This window comes from Elephas maximus, chromosome 16 (genome assembly GCF_024166365.1).
Source record: "Elephas maximus indicus isolate mEleMax1 chromosome 16, mEleMax1 primary haplotype, whole genome shotgun sequence".
In the NCBI taxonomy this organism is placed as follows: Eukaryota; Metazoa; Chordata; class Mammalia; order Proboscidea; family Elephantidae; genus Elephas; species Elephas maximus.
In genome coordinates, this window is record NC_064834.1 from 47,825,255 (window position 1) to 47,851,447 (window position 26,193).

At 37.5% G+C, this 26,193-nt stretch overlaps 1 long non-coding RNA gene across 2 annotated transcripts in view; it reads right to left on the reverse strand.

Moving 5' to 3' along the window:
* Positions 1–25,750, reverse strand: part of LOC126059584 (uncharacterized) — a 35,447-nt gene extending 9,697 nt beyond the window's left edge. Inside the window, exons 1-2 of one of the 2 annotated variants that reach the window (XR_007513456.1) lie at positions 25,131–25,750; positions 23,637–23,694 (exon numbers count right to left, since the gene is read on the reverse strand). This is a non-coding gene — a long non-coding RNA (uncharacterized LOC126059584). Of the gene's footprint in view, positions 1–23,636; positions 23,695–24,706 lie in introns of both variants that reach the window. The other variant, XR_007513455.1, reaches the window with a different exon arrangement.
* Between the last annotated feature and the right edge of the window lie 443 nt (positions 25,751–26,193).

Here is a 26,193-nt window from a genome sequence, read left to right on the forward strand (position 1 = left end):
TTTTGTTTAATTTATTGACTAGTCTTTAAGGTAGGTTTTGTTTTTTGTTTGGTTGGGTTTTTTTGTTTTGTTTTGAGATTACTGGACCATCATCAAATGTGTACTGTGAACAAATTAATATGTATAAAGGGCTTTACCAAAGTCCACTAAATAAACACTACTCAAGTACAAACTGCAAACCAAAATGTATCTGTGTTACATTAATTGCAAATAGCAAGTATGGTGCTAAAGTCTACACCAATGGAATTAGATGAGTGCTATGCACTTGATTTTAAAATAAAATTAGTTTTCAGTAAAATGGTTTTGATGTTTTGTTTTCAAGATAAACTTGACATATATTTGCAGCTTCATTGAGCCAAGTCATCATGTAAGTCAGACTTGGAATCATAATTGTATGATTCCATACAGTTTTTTCCCATAGAATTTTAAGAACCACCCAGAGGTAGAATATAACTAATATTGGGAAACATTTGCCCATTCATTATGTATTCTATACTGAGCATCAATTCCACAAAAGTATATTGGACACAGCTGTTGCCCTTTGAGCTTAAAATCAGCAACTGCAGATTCCAATTTATTAATAATGCAAGCTTCAGAATAACTGATGTCTGTTTTCAAAAGTAGGGGCACAGTAAAGAATCAAGGATCTGAGAGGAAACAGTCAATGGTGACTGATAATGGTCTGCCTACCTAAATATAAGTATCATTTACTACTTAATTCATCTTTAAAATTTAGCAAATAGAATTTGTCATGCAGAGTAAAATTTAACAGGTTTGTACATGTGGGTTAGGAATTACATCTCAAAAGCATTTCTAAAATTAGTCCGGTGTGTTGTCACTTGCTAGTCACAGTGCCAGGGTTTAGCAACAGACCTCAAGTTAATATGCAGTGTTTTTTAGGGATGAATTTAAGGAAAAGTTAGGAACAAGCATTCCAAACCGGGCCAGATAGCTTTGTGTTGAGGTGATTCTGAATCCCACATAATAAGTTTGTAATCAACAGCAGTGCTTCTCAAGCACTTAGTGAAAAGACTTGCCTTCCCAGCCTCAAGCAGTTTACATCTAGCTTGATAAAAATAACTACCACACTTGAAGCAATTAGAATGATGGAGAATTTGGAGCTGAGTATTGTGTTAGTTTCCTGATCACTCAACAGCTCATTTTAAAAATCCCTTACATTTTTAAAAAGAACATCAAGTACAGTTGGTTTTGCAGCATCAAGACCAGGCTCAGGCTTCCTATGGGAAGGAATACTTGCTGCTACCCTCCCCACCCCTGCTCCACTGTTGCCCTTTATGTTTGCTCCCAAAACACCCTCTGCTTTCCTCTCCTTGTACAGTTAGCATCCCCATCCTAAACTATAGGTGTCCTTAACCTGGAATCCATGAACCCCTGACATGGTTTGTAATTTATATGTAAATATTTTCCTCTGTCCATAAAGTTTTTGTCAAAGGCATCCATGATTTAAAATGGTGAGGGCCATTCTCTTGTATCTGCTACCAGTCAGAACTGAGTCAAAGGCAATGGGTTTGGTTCTTCGTTTAGATAAAGCTTGGAGCCCTGGTGGAGCAGTGGTTAAGAGCTCAGTGGCTTCACCAAAAGTTTGGCAGTTCAAATCCACCAGCCACACCTTGGAAACCCAATGGGGCTGTTCTACTCTGTCCCACAGGGTTGCTATGAGTTGGGATCGACTCCATGGCAACAGGTTTGTTTGTTTTTAGATAGAATTTATCTTTTTTTTAAATAAAGTTTTTAAGATGGATGCTGATACTCATGTGGCCACAAGCTGGTTAATGGGTCTAGAAATCTTGTTACATGTGAAACAACTGAAGGATCTGGTGAGGTTTTCATCTGAGGGAGATTAAGGGAAGGCAAGCTGCGTGTCTTCTCGGATGTGAAAGGATGTCATGTTACTCCAAAGGGCAAAATTAAATCAGTGGTCAGAAGTTTCTCACGTTTCAGTGAACAAGCCAGAATGTTACTAACAGAGCAGTGCTACTTTGAGAGTATGAGTTGCTAGTCACTAACAGACCAGCTGACTTGACCAGGAATGGGACAGAAGTAATCCTTGAGCCTGGGTGTAAATCACACTAGATGACTTCTAAGGTACCTTCCTATTCTCAAAAGTTTCTGAGGCTCTAACAAGTTTCTCAGTCATTTACCAGGTTTCACACATCTGAGACTTGAGACCTGCATGTAGAAAGAAGGGAAATGCTCCAACGAGACCAAAGCAGTCTGCAGGTGGGGATCATCAACTCTAATGATGGCACAAAGCAGACAGCCCTACACTCAGCTCAACTGTTGAACAGTGAGGACAAACTCACTGAAAAGTCATGGAGGAAATAAGGCTGAGTGGATAAAATGAGGTTGGGTTGACCTGAAAGCCAGAAGAGAATGTAGACTTTTAGGAGCTCAGAGATACCTCTGATGATTTGTGATATGATTCAAGTGATTTTAGGAAGAATGATCTAACAGAATGCAAGGCAAGTTGGCAGGAGGGAATGTGAGTCAGGAAGCTTTATACAATAATCGCAAATTAAGTTAATGGAAGTATGTGGATATTTAATAGTACAAAGGTAAACACTAAGAAAAATAGAATTAATAAAAGTGGGTGATGGAATAAAGGGAAGAAAATTACTAATTCTGTATTACTTATACAAGGGAATTATAGACAACGGGATACTGGCTAAATAAATAGAGAATGGAGAGCACTATACAATCAGGATATTAGAAAGGTTAACTATAGAAACAAATGCAAACCTTTCTAATTATTGGAAGAAATGCACACAGAAAACAAAGCAAATGGCTCACTTAGTGAAATGTTTTTAAAAGGTACAAATACAGAAAGCATTGTAATGTAATAATGTAATACGCAGAACTAAAGCCAAACATCAAATCAATGAAAGTAAATGGGCTAACCTCAAGTATTAAGGGAAAAGAACTTCATACTGCAAAACTAAAATCTGTGCAGTATAAAAGACTTATACATAAAATGATTCTGGAAGGTCAAAAATAGAAGAATGAGTAAAGAGATACCAACAGAATTAAAAAAAAAAAAAGCCGAAGATCAAGGTGTTAATAACAGAGAAGGCTCAATTCAGGCCAATTAAACAAGACAAAAAAAAAAAAAATTTATAATACTAAAGGTTACAATTCAGAATAAAGATGAACACTTAGGAATAACTGTGGATCAAATAACCTAGATACAACATTAAGCAAAAACTATAAGGGGTCAAAGGAGAAATAAATACATAGGTAGTAGAAAACTAATTCATCTCTCTGTCCATGGCAGAACAGGAATTTTTTAAAAAATAAGGAAGGATATAAAAAAGTCTTACTGACGTATCATTATGGTAGATCAAATTGACGTACACTGAGAAATTCTGAGAAGGGAAATTGTTCTGGCTTGGCATAACTAAGATGGTGATAACAAATGATGCTGAGAGACATACGGAGACAGCCCGTCACACATGCCACAATGAAACTCTCATAGCCTTCCAGCCAGTCCTTCCAAACCAAAACCAAACCCATTGCCACTGAGTCAATTCCAACTCATAACAACCCTACAGGACGAGTAGAACTGCCCCATAGGGTTTTCAAGGCTTTAGAAAGTAGACTGCCACATCTTCTTCCCACAGACCAACTGCTGGGTTCAAACTGTTAACCTTTTGGTTAGCAGCTGAGTGCTTAACCACTGCACCATGAGGACTCCTTGGCAAGTCCTTAGCCAACTGAAATTGTTCTCTTTGTTGATCTATCTAGGTGCTTAAGATCAGAATACCCTAATTGGTCCTTTTGGCCAGCTGCTAGCTAATCTGCAGCTCACCCAAGGAAATCAAAATACATGGTTTCCAAACTGCAAAACGCTCTAATTTTTGCCTTTGTTAGATGAATCAATCTATTACTGGTTTCCCTTGTGCACAATAGTGTGCTAATAATTAACTGTATCTCTCTGAGTTTTTCTTTGATAATATCAAACTAATGTGAACTTCGGCAAAGTTTGACTATATATTAATCCACAAAGAAAATGGCAATAAATTTCAAAAAGTATAATTAATGTAGGAAAACATACACTCATCAAAATGCAATTAAAAATTAGAACACTGGAAACAACACAAAGAAAATGTTGACACATTGTGAAAAATATAATGTCACTGAAAAATTTACAGAAATTGTCAAACTGTGTTTACTATGTAAACTTTCCCCAGAAAACACAACAAAATATTAATTTTAAAATACAATTAAAAAGGAATATATAAATCTAACCAGCAACATAAAAGACGTGTACAAAAAAACTACACAATACTAATGCAAGAAACCAAAAGAGACGTAAGTGGAAAAACACACCTTGCTCATGGATAGGAAGACTCAACATTGTAAAAATGTTAATTTTACCCAAGGCCATCTACAGATACAATGCGATCCAAATTCCCATGACACTTTTTAATGAGCTGGAGAAACAAATGGTCAACTTCATTTGGAAAGGGAAAAGGCCCCAGATAAGTAAAGCATTACTGAAGAAGAAAACAAAGTGGGGAGGTCTCACACTACCTGATTTTAGAATGTATTATATCGCCACGGTAGTCAAAACAGCTTGGCACTGGTACAACAACAGATACACAGACCAATGGAACAGAATTGAGAATCCAGGCATAAATTCATCTACCTATGAGCAGCTGATATTTGACAAAGGCCCAAAGTCCATTAATTGGAGAAAAGACAGTCTCCTTAACAAATGGTGCTGGCATAACTGGATATCCATCTGCAGAAAAATGAAACAAGACCCATACCTCACACCATGCACAAAAACTAACTCAAAATGGATCAGAGACCTAAATATAAAATCTAAAACAATAAAGATTGTGAAAGAAAAAATAGAGAAAAAGCTAGGAGCCCTATACATGGTATAAACAGAATAGAAAACACTACTAACAACGCACAAACACCAGAAGAGAAACTAGATAACTGGGAGCTCCTAAAAAATCAAACACTTATGCTCATCGAAAGAATAAAAAGACAACCTACAGACTGGGAAAAAAAATTTTGGTTATGACATATCTGATCAGGATCTAACCTCTAAAATCTATAAGATACTGCAAAACCTCAACAACAAAAAGCCAAATAAACCAATTAAAAAATGGGCAAAGGATATGAACAGACACTTCACCAAAGAAGACATTCGGGCAGCTAACAGATACATGAGGAAATGCTCATCATCATTAGCCATTAGAGAAATGCAAATCAAAACTACAAAGAGATACCATCTCACCTCAACAAGGCTAGCATTAATCCAAAAAACAGAAAATAATACATATAGGGAGGTTGTGGAGAGACTGGAACACTTACACACTGCTGCTGGGAATGTAAAATGGTACAACCACTTTGGAAACGGATTTGGCACTTCCTTAAAAAACTAGAAATAGAAGTACCACACAATGTAGCAATCCCACTCCTTAGGATATATCCTAGAGAAATAAGAGCCATCACATGAATAGATATGTGCACACCATGTTCACTGCAGCACTGTTCACAATAGCAAAAAGGCGGAAACAACCTAGGTGCCCATCAATGGATGAATGGATAAGCAAATTATGGTGTATTCACACAATGGAATACTAAAGAACAATGATGAACTCGTGAAACATCTCACAACACGGATGAATCTGCAAGGCATTATGCTGAGTGAAATTTGTCGCAAAAGGACAATTACTGTATGAGGCCACTATTGTAAGAACTCAAGAAAATGTTTAAACACAGAAGAAAACATTCTTTGATGGTTACAAGGGTGGGGAGGGAGGGAGAGGGGTGCTCATTAATTAGATAGTAAACAAGAATCATCTTAGGTGAAGGGAAGGACAACACACGATACCGGGAAAGTCTGCACAACTGGACTAAACTGAAAGCTAAGAACATCCCTGAATACAACCAAACACCTCAGCGGACAGAGTAGCAGGGGCAGGGGTCTGGAGACCATGGTTTCAGGGGACAGCTAGATCAATTGGCATAGCAAAGTTTATTAAGAAAATGTTCTGCATTCCACTTTCGTGAGTGGCATCTGGGGTCTTAAAAGCTACCAAGAGGCCATCTAAGATGCATCAATTGGTCCCAACCCACCTGGAGCAAAGGAGAATGAAGAACATCAAAGACACAAGGAAAATATTACCCAAGAGACAAAAGGGGCCACATAAACCAGAGACTCCATCAGCCTGAGACCAGAAGAACTAGATGCTGCCCAGCTACCACCAATGACTGTCCTGACAGGGAACACAACAGAGAGTCCCTGACAGAGCAGGAAAAAAGTGTGGTGTAGAACTCAAATTCTAGTAAAAAGACCAATCTTGATAATCTGAGACTGGAGGAACCCCAGAAGACATGGCTCCCAATCTCTCTGTTAACCCAGAATTAAAACCATTCCCGAAGCCAACTCTTCAAAGATTAGACTAGATTATAAGACATAAAATGATACTCGTGAAGAGTGTGCTTCTTAGTTCAAGCAGATACATGAGACTAAATGGGCAGCTCCTGTCCGGAGGCAAGATGATAAGGCAGAAAGGGACAAGACCTGGTTGAATGGACATGGGAAATCCAGGGAAGAAAGGAGGAGTGTGCTGACATATTACAGGGATAGCAACTAGGATCACATAACAATGTGTGTATAAATTTTTGAATGAGAAACTAACTTGAGCTATAAACTTTCCACTCAAAGCACAATTTAAAAAAAGAGAGGAAAATAAATATATAAATAAAAAGAAATACATAATAGGACCCCCCAAAAAATTCTCAAACAAACCTTGGGTCAAATATGAAATTCACACTGAAATTTCGAAGTATCTAGAAAATCGTTATAATGAAAATTCTGTACATCGGGAACTCTAAGGTAAAACTAAAAGCTGTGCTCAAGAAAATTAACACTCCACTGAAAAAAGTTAAAGAACAATAAGTAAACCAAACAAAAATAAAAGAAAAGCAGAAAATAATGAATTATAAAAAAAAAAAAAAATTTATAAAAGAAATAATATACATAAGCTGGTTCTTTGAAAAATCAACAAAAATAGGTAGACCATTACCTAAATCAAGGGAAAAAAAGGAAAGATTACAAACTTAAGAAAAGAAAACAACCATTAAAACAGAGGAAATTAAACATCAGAAGGCCTATTTTGAATAACTCTATGCTAACAAAAATTTGAATACCCAGATGAAGTGAATGCATTTCTAGGAAAATATAAATGACCATAATTGCTGTCTCAGCAAGCACCGGGCCCAGACAATTTCAAAGAGAAATTTAATTCTACAAAAACTTTAAAGAATAATTCCAATGATATTTAAAATTGGAGACTATAAAAAGTTTCTAAATATTTTTTTATGAAATAAGCTTAACTGTGATATCTAATCCTTAAAGCCTACACAAAAAAAAAAAAGGAAAATACAAACCAGTCTCACCCATCAATACACAAAACTATTAAATAAAATAATAGCAAATAAAATCAAGGCAGCACATTGGAAGAATAATAAATTATGGCCAGGTAGGGCTTATTCCAGGAATGCAGACAGCTGAGTAGTTTTAGAAAATATATTAATACATTTGAGCATATTGATAGAACTAAGGAGGGAAAAAAACAATGATCATCCCCCTAGATGCTGAAAGGGGATTTAATAAAATTCAAAATCAATTTTTCATAGGAAAAACTTGGTAATAAAGGAATAGATGGGTGCTTCCTTAACACTGAAAAAATATACGCATATTATAACCATTGTCAATAAGTTGTACACCTGTAGAAAGCTGAATTGGCAAAAATTGTGTGACAGATGTATTTCCAACATTGACAAAAAAAAATAAAAGTTGCTGCTGAGGCTGCATCCCAGTTAATTGGCCTAATAATGTGTCTTTGTTGTGTAGTTCCTGGTGTCGTAAAAGCTTTCAAGTGGCAATCCAAGGCACAACAGTTGGTCTCTATTCATCTGGAGCAACAGAGGAAGGAGAGTCAGGAATAGAAGGAGGAAATGGAATGTGTGGCTAATTGCCTCCATGAACAACTGCCTCCTTTGTCATGAGATCAGAAGAACTGGATGGTGCCCGGCTACTAATACCAAATATTTTAATCAAAGATTCTATAGAATAATCCTGATCAAAAGGAGGAAATGAAAAACAGAATTTTAAATTCTCTGGACTCCAGACCCTGAAACTATTGCCCTGAGATAATCTTTAAATCTTAAACCAAAAATATTCCCTAAAGTCTTCTTAAAACCAAACAATAGTTTAGCTAACTAGTAAAAAAAAGTCTGCCTTCAGCATTATGCTCTTTTAAGAACTATATGGGATCAAAGCGACGACAGCAACTCAAAAGATTAAACAGGAACCTTAGGAGACAGTGAGTTTATGTTAATCTGGGAGAAACAACTCAGAAAAGGAGGGTGAGAATGGTTGCACAACTCGAAGAATGTAATCAGTGTCACTGAAATATACACATAGAAACTGTGAATTGGTGTATGTCTTGCTATATATATTCTTAACAACAACAAAATGTGTAAAATTTAAAAAAAAAAACGTTGCTGTCGAGTTGATTCTGACTCATAGTGACCCTAAAGGACAGAGTAGAACTGCCCCCTAGGGTTTCCAAGGAACGCCTGGTGGATTCGAAGTGCCGACCTTTTGGTTAGCAGCCATAGCTCTTAATCACTACACCACCAGGTTTTTGTTGTTTTTTTTAATTAAAAAAGAAAAATAAATCCATAGCAATCCTAAAGCCAGCATCATGCTTAATGCTGATATACTAGAATAGTGCTGTCTAAAAGTACTTTCCGTGATAAAGGTAGTGTTCTATAATCTGCATTGTCCAATACTGTAGCCATTAGTCACGTGTAACTACTGAGCTCTTAAATGAGTGTTTTAGTCATCTAGTGCTGCTTTAACAGAAATACCTCAAGTGGACAGCTTTAACAAAGAGAAGTTTATTCTCTCACATTCTAATAGGCTAGAAGTCCGAATTCAGCTGCCTGCTCCAGGGGAAGACTTCCTCTCTCTGTCGGATCTGGAGAGGGTCCCTGTCATCAGGCTTCCCCTGGTATGGGAGCATCTCAGTGCAGGAACCTCAGGTTCAAGGGACACGCTCTGCTCCCTGAGCAGCTTTGTTGGTGGTATGAGGTTCCCAACTCTCTGCTTCCTTCCCTTTCATCTCTTGAAAGATAAAAGGTGGTATAGGTCACACCCCAGGGAAACTCCCTTTATTTACATTGGATCAGGGATGTGACCTAGTAAGGGTGTTACAATCCCACCCTAATCCTCTTTAACATAAAATTACAATCACAAAATGGTGGACAACCGCAGAATCCTTGGAATCATGGCCTAACCAAGTTGATATACACATCTTTTGGGGGACATAATTCAATCCATGACAATGAGGCTAGTGCAACTGAGAGACAGAAGTTTTAATTATATTTCATTTTAGTTAATTAAATTTCAATTTAAAAGGCACATGTGGCTAGTGGCTGTGATATTGAACTGCACAACACTAGAAACATTCCCATTAAAGCCAAGAACGAGATAAGGATATCACCCCTATTATTTAACACCGTTCTGAAAGTACCAGCAATGCAATTAGGCAAGAGAAAAGAAACTAGAGGTTTAAAAATTGGAAAAGAGGAGATAAAGTTACCATTATTTGCAGATATGATTGCAACCTGTATAATCAATTTAAAAACTATTGCAGACAAAGAGAATTCAGTAATTAGCTGGGTACACATACTAGCTTTCACACATATAAACAACTGCCATTAGAATTAGTGTAAGATATACCTAACACCTAACAGCAACAACATACCGTTATAATGGTTACCAAAAGAGGATAAAATACCTAGCAATAAACATAAGAAATGTGCAAGATCTATATGAAGAAACTGTAAAATACTCTTGAATGACACAAAAGAACACTTGAACAAATGGAAAGGCACAACATGTTCTTGGACAGAAGTGTCAACATCATAAAGATGTCAATTCTCCTTAATTTATAAATTTAACAAAATCTCCCAAACTGACTTTCAAAAATGAACTAAATAATCCAGAGTAATAAGGAAATTACTGAAAAAGATTAACGAGGGGAGATTAGCCCTGTTACATAATAAAATATATTGTTGTCAGGTGTCATTGAATAGGTTGCAAATCAAAATGACCCTACGTACAACACAATGCCAGAAATTCGGGCCGGTTTCAGAAGAGGACGTGGAACCAGCGATATCATTGCTGATGTCAGATGGATCCTGGCTGAAAGCAGAGAATACCTGAAGGATGTTTACCTGAGTTTTATTGACTATGCAAAGGCATTTGACTGTGTGGATCATAACAAACTATGGATAACGTTGCGAAGAATGGGAATTTCAGAACACTTAATTGTGCTCATGAGGAACCTTTACATAGATCAACAGGTGGTTGTTTGGACAGAACAAGGGGATAATGATTGGTTTAAAGTCAGGAAAGCTGTGCGTCAGGGTTGTATTCTTTCACCATACCTATTCAATCTGTATGCTGAACAAATAATACGCGAAGATGGACTATATGAAGAAGAATGGGGCATCAGGATTGGAGAAAGATTCATTAACAACCTGCCTTATGCACATGACACAACCTTGCTTGCTGAAAGTGAACAGGACTTGAAGCACTTACTAATGAAGATCAAAGACCACAGCCTTCAGTATGGATTACACGTTAACATAAAGAAAACAAAAATCCTCACAACCGGACCAATGAGCAACATCATGATAAACGGAGAAAAGATTGAAGTTGTCAAGGATTTCATTCTACTTGGCTGCATGATCAACAGCCATGGAAGCAGCAGTCAAATCAAAAGACACATTGCATTCGGTAAATCTGCTGCAAAGGACCTCTTCAAAGTGTTGAAGAGCAAAGATGCCACCCCGAAGACTAAGGTGAGCCTGACCCAAGCTGTGGTATTTTCAATCACATCATATGCATGTGAAAGCTGGACAATGAATAAGGAAGACCGAAGAAGAGTTGACACCTTTGAATTGTGGTGTTGGCGAAGAATATTGAATATACCATGGACTGCCAAAAGAACAAACAAATCTGTCTTGGAAGAAGTACAGCCAGAATGCTCCTCAGAGGCAAGGATGATGAGACTGCGTCTTACATACTTTGGACATGTTGTCAGGAGGGATCAGTCCCTGGAGAAGGATATCATGCTTGGCAGAGTACAGGGTCAACGGAAAAGAGGAAGAGCCTCAACGAGATGACTGACACAGTGGCTCCAACAATGAGCTCAAGCATAACAACAATTGTAAGGCTGGCTCAGGACTGGGCAGTGTTTCGTTCTGTTGTGCATAGGGTTGCTATGAGTCGGAACAAACTCGACGGCACCTAACAACAACAACACAACACAATGAAACATTTTCCGGTCCTGCGCCATCTCCAGGATCGTTGTTGTGTCTGAGTCCACTGTTGCAGCCATTATGTCAACCCATCTTGTTGAAGGTCTTCCTCTCTTCTGCTGACCCTCTACCAAGCATGACGTCCTTCTCCAGGGACTGGTCCCTCCTGATAATATATCCAAAGCATGTGAGATGAAGTCTTTCCATCCTTGCTCTTAAGGAACATTCTGGCTGTACTTTTTCCAAGGTAGATTGTTCTTTTGGCAGTCCGTGATACATTCAATATTCTTTGCCAACACCGTAATTCAAAGGCATCAATTCTTCTTCAGTCTTCCTTATTCACTGTTCAGCTTTCACATGCATATGGGGTGACTGATAATAGCATGGCTTGGATCAGGTGCACCTTAGTCCTCAAAGTGACATCTTTGCTTTTAACACTTTAAAGAGGTCTTTTACAACAGATTTGCCCAATGTAATACATCTTTTGATTTCCTGGCTGCTGCTTCCATGGACGTTGATTATGGATACAAGTAAAACTAAATTCTTGACAACTTCAAACTTCTCTCCATTATCATGATGCTGCTTATTGGTCCAGCTGTGAGGGTTTTTATTTTCTTTATGTGAAGGTGTATTTCACACTGAAGGCTGTAGTCCTTGATCTTCATCAGTAAGTGTGCTGCAATTCCTCTTTACTTTCAGCAAGTGAGGTTGCATTATGTTCATATCGTAGGTTGTTAATGTGTCTTTCTTCAATCCTGATGCCATGTTCTTCTTCACAAAGTCCAGCTTCTCAGATTATTTGCTCAGCATACAGGTTGAATAGGTATGGTGAAACGATACAACTCTGACACACACCTTTCCTGATTTTAAACCACACAGTACCCCCTCGTTCTGTTCCAACGACTGCCTCTTGGTCTCACTACAGGTTTCACATGAGCACAATTAAGTATTCTAGAATTCTCATTCTTCCCAATGTTATGTATAATTTGTTATGATTCTCACAGTTGAATGCCTTTGCATACTCAATAAAACACAGGTAAACATCTTTCTGGTATTCTCTGCTTTCAGCCAAGATCCATCTGACATCAGCAATGATATCCCTCATTCCATGTTCTCTTCTGAATCCAGCTTGAATTTCTGGTATTTCCCTGTCGATGTACTGCTGCAAATATAAGTGTACAATGAAGTAGGGCATTGACAAATGAGTTGACAGACAACTTAGTGAAACAGAACAGAAATTCCAAAAATAAACCTAAACATATATGAAATTTAACATGTGATAAAGGTGATACCTTAAATCAGTGGGCGAAATGTGGATTATTCAGTAAATTAAGTTGGGTCAATGGGGTAGCCACCTGGAAAAATAAAATAAATTGGATCCACACCTCAAATATTTAAATTCTTATCAAGGAAAAGCCATGGGAGAATTATTTATAACCTCAAAGAGCTGGAAAACGTTCTAAGTATAAGAAATCTAGAAGCAATACAATTTAACTATATAATTTTTTTTTTTTAATTCTGCATGTCAAAACCCACCATAATCAAAGTCAAAAGACAAATACATGGGTAAAGTGGCTGGCAGTTCAAACCTACCCAGTGGCTTTGTGGGAGAAAGACCTGGCGATCTGCTTCCATAAAGATTACAGCCAAGAAAACCCTATGAGGCAGTTCTACTCTGTTGCTATGAATCAAAAATCAACTCTATGGCACCTAAGAACAAATATTTGCAAGCAGTCTCCAGACAAAGGGCTAATTTTCTTAACATATAAAGAGGGAATGATATCAACAGGCAGTTATCAGAAAAAAGATATACACATGTCTCTGAAGAAAAGTGCACAACATCATTTCAAAGTTTGGTAACACAGGTGTTGGTAAGAATCATGACAAACAGGCATTTCCTGTAACTGACAGAGTGTCTGATAGATCCAGTGCTGTGAAGAGCGATTTGGCAATATATGTCAAAATTTAAAATACAAAAAATCCTTCGCCCAGAAATTCCACTACTAGGAATTATCCTACAGGTAGAATTACACATATGTGAAATGATACACGGACAAAGCATTTATTTCACTGACAGTAAGAGCAGAAAACTGCAAACAACTTAAACATCCATCAATAGGGGACCGTGTTTTACTATTACAACGCCATTAAAGGAACAGGCATTTCTCTATATAAACTGGTAAGAATGATCTAGATAGATCATTAAGAGTGTAGAATATGCTACCTTTTCACCAATGCTTACAAGATCACGTAAGATGTCTTGTTTGCTAATGTTAATGTCATTGGTATTAAATTGCTGAACAGAATATATTTTAAACATTTTCAATGTTTTAAAATGATTTTTAAAATGCTCTAATGAACATGTCCAACAATGGGTATTATTATCAAACTTTTTCATCTTTGTAAATTTAACAAGTGGAAAATGTCTTACTTTTGTTCTGATTGGCAATTCTTAAATTCTGAGCATAGTTGAGCGTCTTCTGGTAAGCTTACTGACCATTTATAATTCTTCTATTAAATGTTTGTTCATTCATTTGCCAATTTTTCTCTGTAGTTGTTATTCTATCTTATTTATTTTAAAAGCATTCCAAATAGTCAGAAATAATCACTTTGGCTACTTTTTGTTTCAAATTTGTTATTTTTTTTTTAACCTTTCTTCTATTGTTGGGGAGACATCTTCCTATCCAAGAGTCAAAAAAAAGATACACCTTTTCATGTATTCAAATTGGAGCCCTGGTGGCACAGCGGTTAAAAGCTTGGCTGCTAACCAAAAGGTCGACAGTTCAAATCCACCAGCCGCTCCTTGGAAACCCTACGGAGCAGCTCTACTCTGTCCTATAGGGTCATTATGAGTCAGAATCAACTCGACAGCACCGGGTTTTCAGGTCTTCAAATCTTCTCTGATGACCTTCAGTACAATTTTTATGTTTTCTCCGTGTAAGTCCTGCATCTGCATATTTCTTATTAAGTTTACTTCTAGATATCTTACCCTTTTTTTTTTAAATAACAATTATGAATGGAATTTGTTTTTCTACTATATTTATCAGGTTATTATTTGTATATAGGAAAGAGTGATCTATATTTAAATCCATAATTTGTTTTCAATTATACTAATAATACATTAATACGTTACTGTATTTAAAATTTAGGTGAATCAAAATTTCTTATAAAAAATAAGCTATTTTAAAATGTTAATTATATAACCAGACACCTTATTGAATTCACTTATTGTTTTTCATGAAATTTAGCGGATTTCTTTAGGTTTTTCAGGTATAGTCATATCACTGCCATAATAATGAAAATTTTGCCTCCTTCTTTCCGTAACATTTTCTCATTTTGGCTACTCCATCCAAAATTAAGTAACATTATGGTGCAATGCTTGACATAGGTATATTACATAAGCTATTATAAAAAATATGACATAAATGACATACTAAAAATTATAAAAATAATACAATGAATATATTTAATACATATATGCCATTAGTGTCTAATATTTATTTTGTAGGCAATCCAACACTGTTGAAGATTTTTTCATTGTGGGGTAGGAAAAGATAAGGTGATGCCACTTTTTAAGGTTAATCTAATTAGTATCTGGAGGCCTATTTAGTAATTCACAATGGGAACTTTCTCTTTGCAGGCTATGTGGGAATGAAAATCCAAGTAGGGATCAGAGATCTGCTTATTAAGTATAAGGACCATGGAAGGACTAGAGATAGACCTGTTAAAACCTGCGGGGCTAGGCACCACCCAGCTTTTCTTCTGCCAAAGACTTGAGTGCCTTCAGAGACATTAAGTGGCTGGGACTCATCATTATGAGTCGGAACTGACTCAATGGCAATGGTAATTATCTATGAGACTGTGGAAGGGGTGGATCTGCGTGTGGGTTGTGATAGGGCATTTCTAAGGGTGAGGTTGAATAATAGCTACTACTTTCCTGGAACCAAACAAAGCTCAACTACCTGGCTTCTCAGCAGCCATACCTGCAATGACTGTTAGGGCAGTATAGCAGAAAACTACTGAACTACTAGGTCTCAGGTACTGTGATGGGCATTAATGGGAATACAAATATGATTGCCCCAGGAGTCCTCACACTGTGCCTGGCACATGTTAAATGCACAGTAAAGAGTGTCTATTAATATGGATAACAACTGGTATCTCACAGGTTGGGAAGGGGAGCAATTCTGTGCTACTAGCATGAAAACATATTAGTACCATCATGGACGCCATTTCTGTTTGAAGAATGATGAAACATTATATTAGAAATTAATGAAAAAATGTATTTGGATTCATTAGCACCTTTGCTTACTCATCCACCCTTTCAATCATTTATCCTTCATTCAACAAATGTTTTTCTAGTGCCTTTTATGTATATCTCTCAGGCAATCTGTCAGCCACTGGTTAAGTACAAGGATTAAATGTAAGCTAAACACTTGGTTGGCTCATATGCCTAATTTTGACCATGGGAAAAAGATAATCTGGGGTAAAGTTTAAAAGTGGCCCTACTCCTCTATGGGAATGTGAAAACTGTGTAAGTCAGTATTAAACTTACTCACATGCCAGGGCACTCAGAAGTCTTGGTGTTCTTTGTAGAACTCATGAATAACATATTTTGTTACATCACAAGAACAAGATAAACTTTTATTAGCAAGAATCACATACTGTTGTATTTGATATATTAAAGCAGCAAATACAGAGGGAGCATGGGGGAGGGTAGAAAATGAAGTGGCTTAATCAAGCATGATTTGTGATTTTTTAGTTTTTCTATTAAAATTCATTGGATTCTGATTCATATATTTTCTGTGGGAGTGCTTGCTAGTTTGAAGAAGGTATTCCCTTGAGATGGGAGTACTACCCAAGAAGGTTACTTGGCTGACCAAATGGGGCCCCATGGAATGAAAAGTGCCTTCTCCCCCTCTTAGCTGGTAAGAATCAGTAAAGACAGTGCTCCTGCAGAATCTGGCAGGTTTTAATGGTCCTGGAGGATTTATACAGAGGTGAAACAAGCTGTCATGTTTCCAAGATAAGAAACACTAAGATAAGCAAAACCAGATGACTGAATTTGCTGTAACTAGAGACTCTATGGCTACAATATGTTCAAAACTGAATTCGCCTTTCCTTCCATTCAAGTCATAGCCAATTTGAATCATGAAAAGTAGGATGGGGAAAAGCATTCTCCTAGATGAATACAACTTTCTTTTACCTGCACTAAATAAGATCCCCAGAAGCTTCTAAAAATATCACACACAACTATTGCATTTACTTTTATAAACAAACAGATTCAAGCTCATAAAGTCATAATTATGATTATGTACTTCCTCCCACCAATTATAAGCCAAGGTACAAATAACATTTGCAGAACCCTACAAAAAGACATTCTCAAGCACCAAAGCTCTGAGCAAAGCACAGTTTCTAAGAGAAGTGGGAAGCAGATCATCTTCCTTCAGCATTACTTTCCAGTCTGTTTTTACTGCTTTATCCATTTTTTGTTCCCCTCACCATTACATGCCCAGTGTTAGGCACACAGTGGATGCTCAATAAATATTTACTGGATTAAAAAAAACTGACAAACATTTTATCTCCTACACAAAAGCCCCGCAAGAAACTTGATTCTTAACATTTTTTGTTTTTTCCCTGATTGTTTCCAGAGATCACAGGAAGAACAATATGGAATCACTGGCTAGAATATCCTTTTTTAAAAAACATGCTATATCAGGAAGATAGAGCTGGATCTTCTTAGCACCCACCCACTTTGGAAAGGGGGTGGAATATGGATGGCATAAAGGGATAACACTCAGAATGCAATATTCTGGTAGTTGCAACCACAAAATATCAACACTGAGACCCTCTCCTTCTCGTCACCAGAAATAACTTCATCAAGTTGGGAATTACCCTGCCTTTTCTCTGCCCCTCTTCTCGAAAGTTGACATATTCATTTGAACCACAGGAGAAACTAGAGCTGTACTCAAGCTAATCTCAAAGTAAAGATACCAGCTCTATCATTTCATTTTTTCCCTTTACCAGGAAACATCTCTTCCCTGAATTTTATTCTGTGACACCAATCAAGGACAAGGGACGGGGCGGGGGGGGGGGGGCCTGGGGAGGGGAACAGAAGCTTTTCCACAAATGTTAGGTTGGGGCAACTGGTTTTGTCTTAACATCTTGCAGAAAGTTTCCAATGATTGCAAAATCTCTCTTCTGGGAAACCTCTCTTCATTTTTACTTTCTACAGGCTTTTTTTTGGGGGGGGGTGGCAGTGGTGGTATTACTTTTAATTTGTGATTTAAGTCTCTTGAAGCCATTTTCTAAAGTTTCTGGGAAAGCTTCTCCTAAGTAGGCCAGAGGCCTTGAGGCAAAGCTTTTTAATATGCGTGATAAACAAGTACTTAGGAGTCTGTGGAACCTTTGAAAATATATGTGAAATGCTGAATATGTTTGGAAGTGCATTTTTATGGAGCATATTTGCATCATATTCTCAGTCTGGCATGTAATAAGATGCTTGCTTACTAAATATATGAATAAGAGAATGAATGAATGAGAAGCCCTTGAACATACCGAGAAGAAATGGTCAGAGAAGTTATGTGACACCAGGAAGCAGTGGTATCGGAGAAGTCTAAGGAAAGGAAGATTTCAAGAAAGGAGAGAGTGGTTAAACTGTCATATGTTGAAGAGAGGTCAAGTAAGATAAGGCCCGAAAAGTCCCTAGTGGCTTTAAAAACAAAGTGGTAGCTGGTGATCTTTAAAACTGGTAGTTTCACAGTCGGGGTATAATATTGCAGGTGAAAAATAAATAGGAAGTACAAAGTAAGAAACAGAAGGTAGAGACAATTCTTTAATTATGTCTATGAAGGGGAGGCAGGAAACAGAACGGAAACAGAATTACTCTAAGAAGGTCATTTTTTTTTCTTCTAAGATAGAAAAGACTTGAGAATGCCTAAATGTCAATGGGAAGGAGCCATAGATAATTAAGAAGTAAAGATCCTAAGAAGCAGGAGTAGGAAGGGATCCAGCACCTTGGGCCAGAAGAGGGTCAACTTTTCCATTGTGAAAGAAGGGAAGGACAAAGAATGGGTCCCAGTGAAGTACATTTGAAGGTGTGGTGGCACTAATTCGAGAAAGTTTCCTTCTTAAAGTTTCTATTTTCTCTGTAAAAATGGTAGATAAAATAATCTGTAGAGAATGAAAGAGTAGGGGGCTTGACAGGCACAATGGAGAAGGTGTGAGGTAAGTGGAAAAAATTTAAAATAGCTCCTGTGGAGAATAGGAAAACTAACCAAGGAAACAGAGAAGACTTGCCAGGTAAAGTCATGAACATAAATTTGTATCGTTACTACTTTTCTCCAGTATGTGGTTTTTTCTATGAAATCTTTCAAGCAGAAAGTGTTTCTAAGAAAAATCCCCACAAGCCAAAGGCCACCTTCTCTATTTTTCACATGGAATCTGCAGTCACCTGGCATAACGATGGAATTTGGGGAAGGGAGGGAAACTGAAACTACATGCCAAAGTCTTCAGTGAATGAAAAGGAATGACCGAGAATGATATGGACAGAAAGGGTCAGAAAGTGATAGAGTCAGATTGTGTGAGCACCAAAGAAGCAGGGAATTGTAATAATGTATAAGATCAGGATTAGGGAATGAGGAAGCTAATTGCTCCTCCTGGCTCCAAATGAAGCTAGCTGATGGCAAGAGACCACAGGGCCAAGGCTGCTAATCAGCTTATAATGCTTGAGATAAGTTAGCATAGGATGAATTGTCCTGTGAAAAATGTTAATACTGCCCCTGTTGACAAACACAGCCACAAAACTGCTTAGAGTGCCTCCTCAAAGGAACCTGGCTATCCAAGGTACCACAGCTTTTCTAAAGCCCTTGGCACGCTCTCTATCCCTTGGGCAGGATCGCTTATGTCCTCTCCCTACCCTGTACATACTTTCATCACAGCACAGGACTTACTTCATTGCACTGATGTGTTTAAATGTCGTTTTCACATAGATACCTACAGGGCTGGGGGCAAGATGTAGTCATTTTTTTCATGTCTATCTCTTAACTCTGTGCAGGCACTTCATAAACGCTATTTGTTAAATGAAAGAGTTCTCACAGTTAGCAAATTAAGGGACGGTACATAAAAAAAGAATAATCTGACTATGAAAATGGGTCATAAAGCATTTAGGCTTTTGACTATAAAGAATGACTTTCTAATAAAGATTAGAAAAGAAATGTAGTATTTTTTCACCAACTTGTCAGATAACATTTCTGAATACACCATATTAAAAGAAATTATGGCCGAGACCTCTTAGGAGAATAAAGTTGTTCGTGAACTTCTAAAATCATCTACCTTCCATACACCATACTAAAAACAACAATGCTGTCTCAAATTAGTAACATTCCATTTGCACTCCTTGTTTTCTAAAATCATTCAAGGATTTATTTGTCCTAGAGTTTAAAATGAAATGTTTATAAATTCATCTTTAATGTTGGTAAATAACATGATAGTAACAGAGTTTTTAAATTTTGCTTCTGATCCTACTTTCAAATACATATGCCCTTTCTGATTTTATTGAGTTCCTGACATTCTCTCCAAATGTCAAACTTTTCAATTCATCTATATTTGATAAAAATTCATAAACACAAGGGGAAGGTATGTAAAACAAAGTGAATATATCATACGATTTCAGCTAGGGTAAATCCACACTTTGGGGGTGGGAAGGGAGAAGAGAGTGTACTGAAAGGGAGAAAAAGTTGTGGAAATGGTGAAAGTTTTAAACACAAAAAATTCTGAGGCGGTACAAGGCAATCACTAGGAACTTAAATAATTTTTTAGTTACTGAAATCAAAGAATATATTTGCTCCAAACTCAATGATAAATATCACTCCCCCTTTAGTTCTCCAACCCTTTCAACTAATAGGCCTTTAAATAATAAATTTAAATCTTTGAAAGTCTTATAAAATGAATTATTTTATTTGAACTCATAAAATAATTTCCTGTGGGTCTTTGGTCTTATTTTCCTTTCAGCTTGATGAATTCAGGAAAGTATGCATTTATACAGTCTGTGCAAAGAAATAACTATTAAAAGAAAGGAACACTATTCTATAGTCATGATTGCATAGGCAATAAGTTACGAAGGAATAAAAACAGTGTTTTTGTGAAAAAGTGCTCCAAAGAAAGCAAACTGATAGCAGAAATTCAGATAAATTAGTGGTCAGTGTTCATTCAGTAATGGTGTGCTGTCATGTGGTACACAGAATTTTATTTTAGTAGAGGAAATTTGAGTAGCTATATAAATGAGTACTCCTGTAGCAAAAAAATCAAACCTGTTGACGTCAAGTCGACTCCGACTCATAGCGACCCTATAGGACAGAGTAGAACTGCCCTGTGGAGTTTCCAAAGAGTGCCTGGTGGGTTCGAACTGCCAGCCTTTGAGTTAGCAGCCATAGCTCTTAACCACTACACCACCAGGGTCTCCTATAGTTGGTCTTGAAAAGTTGGGTATACAGGAATATATGCTTTACAGAATTCTGTGAAGAAAATTATAAATATAGTCATATTTACAAATTGAAGGGATTTTGGACATTCTGGATCTACGCATCATGAATATAAAATAGTTTCCTGTATCCTAAAAATTTCCATGTTTAGATAAACCTCTGTGTTGTTTGAGGGTAAGATATTTTTTGTTGATTTTCCCAAACCCCTTCCTGATGATACCTCACATAGTGTTGGCTTTTCTGGCCACGGGAGAACGTATAACTGGTTATCTCCAGAGAACAGACACAATTCTATAGTAATTTCTGTGCCCCTTTCCTGGTTCTAACTGAAATTATAGACCTCGTCAGACATACTATAAACATGGTTGGGATAATTTCTCTAGTTACATTATCTTGAACTTGCCCATCCCAACACTAGAACACTTTCCTGCCCACTCATACAGCTTCAAAATTTCTTTCAATTATAGTTTATTTTTATCATTTATAACCCAGAAACTTCATAGTATCTGTATATTTAGAAGGATAGTACACTTAATCATCTTCAGAATATTCATAAAATTTAGTAAAATATCAAATGACATTTTCCAACTTTTCTTAAAATGAAAACTGTATACAAAACCATTTTCCTATACTTCAGCCTATTTGAAAAATAAAATGTTTGATCTCTTGTTAAAAAGTCTGTCTGCCAGCATTCCAATTTCTATTATACCTCCTCAAAAAAAAAAAATGTATCACATACTTGATTACAATCAACAACAATGAGTAACAGAAAAGATATTTGGAGAGACCATTGTTTTATAAGAGTATACTTCAGAATGCAAAAAATTATAGCAAAATATTTTTTGTACTTTTTGATACTATTTTACACTGAATTCAAATCGAACACAATTTTTTCCCATTTTTTATTGTGCTTTAAGTGAAAGTTTACAGATCAAGTCAGTATCTCATACAAAAATTTATATACACCTTGCTATATACTCCTAATTGCTCTCCCCCTAATGAGACAGCACACTCCTTCCCTCTACTCTCTCTTTTGTGTCCATTCGGCCAGCTTCTGACCCCCTCTGCCCTCTCATCTCCCCTATAGACAGGAGATGCCAATACAGTCTCATGTGTCTACTTGATCCAAGAAGCTCATCCTTCACCAGTATCATTTTCTATCCCATTGTCTAGTCTAATCCCTGTCAGAAGAGTTGGCTTTGGGAATGGTTCCTGTCTCGGGCTAAGAGATAGTCTGGGATCTTGACCACTGGGGTGTTTCTAGTCTCAGTCAGACCATTAAGTCTGGTCTTTTTACGAGAATTTGGGGTCTGCATCCCACCGCTCTCCTGCTCCCTCAGGGGTTCTCTGTTGTCAAACACAATTGTTTTAAAAGTTGCATTTGTAATATAAAATCAAGACTTGCTTAATTAATTCAATAAACATTTACTCATCACTCACTACATACTCTGGTGACGCAGTGGTTAAAAGAGCTCAGGCTGCTAAACCAAAGGTCAGCAATTCAAATCCACCAGGTGCTCCTTGGAAATCCTATGGGGCAGTTCTACTCTCTTACAGGGTCACTATGAGTCACAAACCACTCGATGACAACAGGGATGCTACATGCCAAGCATTGTTCTGGGTACTGGGGATTCAGAAATAAAAAAGACAGACAAGGTTCCTAATTTTCTACTACCAAAAAGATTTTAAGGTTTAAATTTGGATTAAATCTGAATCAATTACATTAAAAAAAAAAAAAAAAAACATTAAAAGCAAATACATAATCTAGCAATAAAATGTTATGAAGTCACACGTCATAGAATCAGGATTGAAAAGCTCAGAGATCATCTACTATATTTCATTAATTATAAGATGCACATTATTTTACATTTTAACATCTCTGAAATCAGCCACATCTTACAATGTGGTCAGACCAGACAGCAATAGAGATGGGAGTTATCACTGCCCATATCAGGAAATTGGAAGAAACTCTCTGAGATGGGGTGAAGGGACCCTTGTAATGATTCTTGATGATCCCAGAGTCAATAAAAAATATAACAGTTCAAACTGTTCGTGTATTACAGGTGAGGAAAATAAAATTCAAAGAGGTTTAATGAATTGCCCTAAGTCATAAAGCAGGCTAGGTAAGACTAGTCCAGACTAGAGTTCCATTCTCATACTTCTTCTACTTAAGTATTTCAGTTAAATGGAGGGAAAGGGGTGTCATATAAAATAAGTAGGTTAAGAACATAGTTTTGTGACTGTGGGCAAAGAGCTTCAAACTCTGTCTCAGTTTTTCCCATCTGTAAAACAGGGACTTAACACACGTAACTCAGAGCGTAGTTGTAGGCATTAAGTGAGATAATCTATGTACACTACTCATCACAAGGAGCCCTGGTGACACAATTGTCAAGCGCCAGGCTACTAACCAAAAGGTTGGCGGTTGGAACTTGCCAGCTTCTCTGCAGAAGAAAAGACCTGGCGATCTCCTCCCATAAAGATTTACAGCCTAGGAAGCCCTATGGGGCAGTTCTACTCTATCTTAAAGGTTCACTATGAGTTGGAATCAACTTGACAGCTTACATCAACAACAAGTGCTCCATAAATATTACCCTTTGAGATCAAAGTTTACATTTTGGCAGGAAATAATTTAAAGTTATCATTAATTATCCTATACATATTAATTATCCTATACATATTGAATATATGAAGCCTACCTTTAGTCATCTGACTAAAATACTAGAAAACTAAATAGACTAGTCAAATGTTTGAACTGGTTAATACAATAAAAATTTCCACCTTAACAAGGCTTTGTCCATGTTCATGTGGTACTGTGCCAAGAACCCAGTAGAACTACCTGCAAAAAATCATAGAAAAATTAAGAATCAAGACCATCTATGATGATCAAATTATTAAAAGCTCTGTGTGAAAATGCATCGGTAAGCACAAGCTCAAATAACATAGAAACAAGGAACAAAAGATTGAAAACGTATAAACAGAAAATTATTTTTGTTTCTTTAAAATACTATTCTATGTATTAATGCATGTACAAGAACCACAAGTTTTAGAGGTTAAATGTGCCACAAGTGTACGTGATTTGACCAGAGAGTGAGAATAATAAGTGTTCATGATTTATATATTACTTTTTTCTTTAATTTTTTAAGTGTTTTCTCATCTATTATCAACTCAGTGCTTTGCACATACAGGTAATTGTGAAAACAAATCCAAGGTGCTTTATAATGGCATTTTATTTTTTGTTCAAACACTGGGATATTCACATAGTGGGTAAATATATTTCTTTTTTGTTTTTAAGCCTCTCTGGGTCAGTTCTTCTAATCATTGAGGTTTAATTAAAAGTCCAAATTATAACACATTATATTGTGTAGAGGAGCCCTGGTGGTGCAGTGGTTAAGTGCTGGGCTACAAACTAGGAAGGTTGGTGGTTCAAACCCACTAGCCACTCTGTGGGACAAAGATATGGCAATCTGCTTCCATAAAGATTAAACCAAAACCCAAACCCATTGCTGTCAAGTAGATTCTGACTCATAGCGGCCCTATGGGGCAGTTCTACTCTGTCCCACACGGTTGCTATGAGTTGGAATGGACTTCAAGGAAGTGGGTTTTATATTACATAAACCTGCTTTAAATATTTGTTCCCCCATTTTTGTTTCTATGAAAGTAGTTAACATTCTATATATGCATTCATCATTACATATTTCAAGCAAATAAAAGTGGTTTCAACTGAAATTCTGAATCCAGTTCAACTGAGATTTTGAATCCAAAAGACAGGTGGCACTTAAAATTAATTTTAACTACTATCCACCCAGACCTAATTTTAACTACTAGGAATCATTAATGAATCAACTCACATTTGTTCCCGTTTCACCCGATGACAAAGCCTATAGGACACCCTCCACGCAGGAAAAACAATTCAAATTAATATATCTGAATGATTACATTTTCAGAAGCTCTTGGTAGTTAATACCTTGTCTTGAGGTATAACTTTGGTGTCTTCGTGTTTTATTATGACAAGTGACCAGGAGCAAAGTTCAACAACTTTCTTACCATCTTAAATATTAACCTATTTTCTCATACTGGTTATTTAAAATTTTAGATAACAGGTCTAAAGACTGCTTTTGTTAAACTCTCACAAGCACTGACATCCAAATTTAAACCTTAAAACAATCAGATGACAATACGTGAACTTATCCTACTAATTCTGAAACTTAAAACTACCATTAAGTTTATGTTTACGTGTTTTGAAAAAACAATCACCAACTGCACTATACCCACCCTAAATATTTTCAATGATCAAAGTCGATATAGGGCAGGGCCGACTATGATGGAGTGTGGTTGGGTCAGCATGAAAAGACCAACTTTAAGCTCCCCACGGTGAGAGGACAGGCCACAGTGGGGCGCCCGCCGAGTCACGGTGCTACGGCCCCGCGAACTACAGCTCGAGGTTGCTCTCAGCGAGGCGCCCTGGAGTCTTGACCGCTCCCGAGCCATCGGCGCGCCCCACCTCTCTACATCCTAGAGTCCGGTCCGCCCCCTTCCTCCCCAGCTGGCTGCTGCACCGCCCGCCCAGCTACTGGACTGCGGGAAGTGACGGGAATAAAAACCCAGCACACAAAGAAGGCCCGGGTAGGAAACGGGGGCTCGGCCCCCACCACCCCCTTGAGTACATTCCGACAAGACTAAGACTTCTTTAGAAAACTTGGCATCAAGTTAACCGGAAGCGCGGAGGCGCAGTTCCTAGGCTGTTTGGGAGACCTTGCCGCCCGAAACACTCATCTTTTGTCCCATAATATCCCACTCTGAAGCCCCAAGCTCTGGCCGCCTTTTGGAATCCTCGACTCGATTTCCACTGCGGGCCTTCACTGATGGACGGACATGACAGTTGCATCCGGGCATTTAAGGAAGCGGCAGTTTCTCCCGGAAGTGACGCAAGCGCGGAGGGATCCGCGTTGGGCTAAAAGAGACTAGGTCTGACAGGATCTCGGAAGCCGGTGCTGTTGCGGAGCCGGTGGCAATGGCGGTGAGGGATTCAGGGTTTTGCAGAACCAGCGCCTTCTGAGACATTTTACGTGCCAGTTTTTGAACTAAACACCAGCATTGGCATACTATTTTATCCTTTCATCAAAACAACCCAGGAGAGAAAGTATTATTAATGTTTAATGTGCATGGTGAAACTAAGGCTGGGAGAAGGCAGGTGATTTGTTCAGTATCATACAGCTAGTATTTGGAGGAGCTGGATTGTAACCCAGGCAGTTTGGATGCATAGCCTGTGCTTTTAACTTCCCTCATAGTGCATCTACTTATAAAAGTGCAAGCCCCTGGCACTTGGCATTCTGGT